Raw genomic sequence first — 4104 nt, forward strand, 5'->3', positions numbered from 1 at the left:
ATGGCACAATATTGTGTGTACTTTCCTTGAATTGACAAAAATAAATTAAATATCACGATCATAGGTCCAATGCATATTAATTTTGAAAGCACGAGGCCGCAGGCCGAGTGCTTTTATCGTTTTCGAGTGTTTGAAACCCCGATGAAACACGAAGCACGAGTTTTTGAAATCACTTCTCCAACAAAAGAAAATTAGTTTAAATTGTCATTTGAATACGTTTCCTCAGTTCAACTATTTTATTTGAGACGTGAAATGTGCATGATCCTCAAAAAAATGTGCATGATGTGCATGCTCCTATCACCTAATTGCTGCGCTGTGACAATTTTTGAATATTCATCAACTGATGTCATGTTGTTACCTAGCTGTTTGTCAGTTCTGAGCGAACACGTTGCTTCGCAAAGCAAATGACACTGCAGATTTAGACCTCCTAAAACTAGCGAAGAAGAGGAAAAGTGCGTGGCCAGCGCTATTCCGAGGTAACGTGTGCATCTAGTCTGATAAAATTTCTAACGTCAGTGCCATTTTAGGTCGGACGTGTACAGCAAGGTTGAAAGTGAACCAAAACACGAGGTCGCCACCATTAAGCGAGAATTTAAATTTAGAAAAAGAATGGCCTTTTCTGTTTTGGGTAGTTTACTAACTGTACTGTTACATTCAATGTTAGCAGTAAATAATTTAGGTTTAAAGGTTGTTTCGTAAAATGCGTGATTTAATAAAGTTGTTTATCGCCACGTGTTTTTGTTGCTTCATCAATATGCAGATTAAAGAAAATTTGCATCCGTGTTTGAAATCGTTTCAAACACGGCCGTGTTTTCAACTCGTTTTCATTAGGTTTCTAAACCCATCCACCTGACCAGAATACGTTGCTCTCTTCGCCCTCATGAATAATTAATGAGTCAGAGAATGACTATTTCTATGCTTTGGTGATGCGTAAGTTTGGAAAAATGTCCTGAGGAAAGTACTCATCAACATTATTATGTTTTATGGAATGCACCACATGTAAAGACAACCCCAGTAACTATGTGCAATATGTTATTACAACAGACTTGTAGTCATCTCTGTGTATAATCTCATTATTTTAGGTCGATGTAAGCAGATAAAACACAGATACAAAGTGAACACTAACACTTTTCATCCACCCCGCGCAGTGCGCATGTCCTTATAAATACTACCGCTGATCATAACAATCTCCACCAAAGTAAGCTTTATATTCACGTATAGGACGATTTATTAAGTTAGTAATTCATGTACTGTAGTACGACACACTAATAATGACCATGTAAAATCAAGTCAGAATGAAATAATAAGTAAATAATTTGAGTAACACCATGTCATCCAACCAAAAAATAATAAGATATTATGCTAAGTTATGCCTGATTACAGCTTAAAAGAAGTCTGGGATTAAGATATTTTCATTTCCCATGCATTTCTGAGTACATTTTTCTTATAGTCTGCGTGCAGTTCACAGAAGGAGGCGCAACAAATCAAGAACAAGCAATACCAGCTAAGCTAGACTTTATCAGGCCTTTCATAACGTTGCAGACTTAGATCAAATTTCGATGTTTTTTCCTGAACCATCCGTCACAGCGTTAGTTCATGGATTTTGAAATCCAAACTAATCTATTACACAAGTTATTTCACACAAAAAAAATCCCAATAATTGAACACTGCATTTAATTACATGATCTCTAACTATTATACTTACTTGATTTATACCAAAATAAGACAGTCAGAAGATAATCTACAAAGTGGTAAAAAGGAAAGAGATAGTTTACATGTAATCTTACAGTTTTACATTGAGGCACGGTATCATGTCATGTGAAGGGGTGTTTAAAGGCAAATTATAGATGATGATGTGCAATATAGGTGGTGGGGGAAAGGGAGGGATTGGGGATCGGGGATCAAGGATCAATAACAAGCTAAACTAAAGCTTTTTAATATATATATATATATTTATAACTGCAGACAGTACTGTTTCGGCCTTCTGGGCCTCATCAGTGCAGTGCTGATGTCTGGGATGGAGGTTAAGCTTATAAGCCACCCCAAATGTCCCACACATGTGGTACATCTAAGCCATGCCAGAGTGCTCAAACTAGCGAGCTAGTGAGCATGCGCAATTGCTGGCGGCAATGACTCATCCCAGTAGAGTGCTCAATTTGGACATGAAAGCAAAAGCTTTGTAATGCCAAAGAGCTATATCTAACTGCAGACAGTACTGTTTCGGCCTTCTGGGCCTCATCAGTGCAGTGCTGATGTCTGAGATGGAGGTTAAGCTTATAAAGCCACCCCAAATGTCCCACACATGTGGTACATCTAAGCCATGCCAGAGTGCTCAAACTAGCGAGCTAGTGAGCATGCGCAATTGCTGGCGGCAATGACTCATCCCAGTAGAGAGCTCAATTTGCGACATGAAAGCAAAAGCTTTGTAACTGCCAAAGAGATATATATATTTATATATATATATATATATGACTTTAAACAAGTGTAGGTTTCACGAGTAACCATGATCGTTTAATGCATAAACAAACAGGTCATCCATGCAACCAAAGTGAACCTGTGGGAAAAGCACTAACAACGCCATAGAATGGTTCAAGGCAATCTCAGAAAAGGAAAAGCACGCATTTATCACCTTTGACGTGTGCGATTTTCTACCCATCCATATCTGAAGACCTGTTACTAAAAGCATTAGATTTATGCCTCCAAATTCAGTACAATCACCCACCAAGAGCCCCACATCATCATCCACGCGAAAAAATCGCTCTTTACCACCAAGACTCTCCATGGACAAGAAGAAACACAAACGACATTTAGTTACAATGGGCTCATACGACGGAGCAGAAACGTGCGAATTGATAGGAACTTACATGCTCCTGATCGCTGATCTCAAATAAAATGAAGTTGGATTGTACCGTGACGATGGTCTTGCAGTCTGCAAAGCCACCCCCCAAAGAACTTGAAAAAAAACAAAAAAGAAGTCAGCAATGTGTTTAAATCAAATGGCCTAAAGATCACAATCGATGCCAACAAAAAAATCGTCCACTTCCTTGACGTAACCTTCGACCTTACAGATGGAAGCTACAAACCATACATGAAGCCCAACAACAAACTATCGTACGTCCACCGGCAAAGCAACCACCCCCCAGCATACCTGGACAAAACATACCACTCAACATCAACCACAAGAGACCTTCTAACTAACATTTCATCGCAGCAAAGAAGTATTCGAGCGGAATCAATTGGCCCGTTAATCAACACGCAGCAAAGAAAGTGGATATGACCATCCAGAACTAACATTCAATCCAGAAGCCCGCTCCGAAAACAAAAGAAGAAAGAGGACAGGGGACATTACGTGGTACAAAACACCCTTTCGATTCAAGCGTCACAAAAACCAACCTTGGTAGAAAATTCCTACATATCGTCGAAAAAATGCTTTCCAGAACAACCATCCGATCTACAAGATTTTCAACAGACACAGACTCAAGCTATAAGCTACCTCATGTATGCCAAACATGAAAGTCCATCATATCGTCACACAAAAAAAAACACGTTCTTTCAGATGCAAATACACTCACGCACCGCACAACGGGACACCTGCAATGGTAGAAAAAAAGCCTGAATGCCCACTCGAAGGAAAAAATATTGCCTTCAAACTAACGTCATTTATCAAGCAAACAGTCACCAACGACGGAGACTAAACAACCTGAAACCTACGTGGAACTAGAACACAAACTTAAGTGAACCGCTACAGGAATCTACAACAACATCTTTTTCGACAATTCATCCACAACACCGAGGAAATGAGGACAGAGCTTTCCAAACATGTTTTTGGCAATTATCAAGATGCCATTTAAGAAAGCTCGTTTTCAATCCAAATGGAAATATTCTTAAAGTAAAAGGTAGGACCCTTACAGCAATATTAGCAAGAAATGTTAGTCTTTGTCTGAATGAAAAAATTCATAATCATGTGGTTAAGAAAGAACTGTTGTTGTAGCTCAACAGAAAGAAACAGAACACGAAATTAGCAAGATTTCATGCCCCCACAGAAACCGATATGATATCCGGCTGAACTTTAGAGTAACGTAAATTTAAAATACCGACATAGAA

General features: G+C 39.0%; 1 long non-coding RNA gene across 1 annotated transcript in view; it reads right to left on the reverse strand.

Moving 5' to 3' along the window:
• The window catches only part of LOC138027051 (uncharacterized), a 44655-nt gene extending 41229 nt beyond the window's left edge, over window positions 1-3426 (reverse strand). The window contains exons 1-2 of the long non-coding RNA XR_011127397.1: window positions 3394-3426; window positions 1706-1741 (exon numbers count right to left, since the gene is read on the reverse strand). This is a non-coding gene — a long non-coding RNA (uncharacterized lncRNA). The remainder of the gene's footprint in view (window positions 1-1705; window positions 1742-3393) is intronic.
• Window positions 3427-4104: the final 678 nt, after the last annotated feature.

Source organism: Montipora capricornis, chromosome 12 (assembly GCF_036669925.1).
Source record: "Montipora capricornis isolate CH-2021 chromosome 12, ASM3666992v2, whole genome shotgun sequence".
NCBI classification, from domain to species: Eukaryota; Metazoa; Cnidaria; class Anthozoa; order Scleractinia; family Acroporidae; genus Montipora; species Montipora capricornis.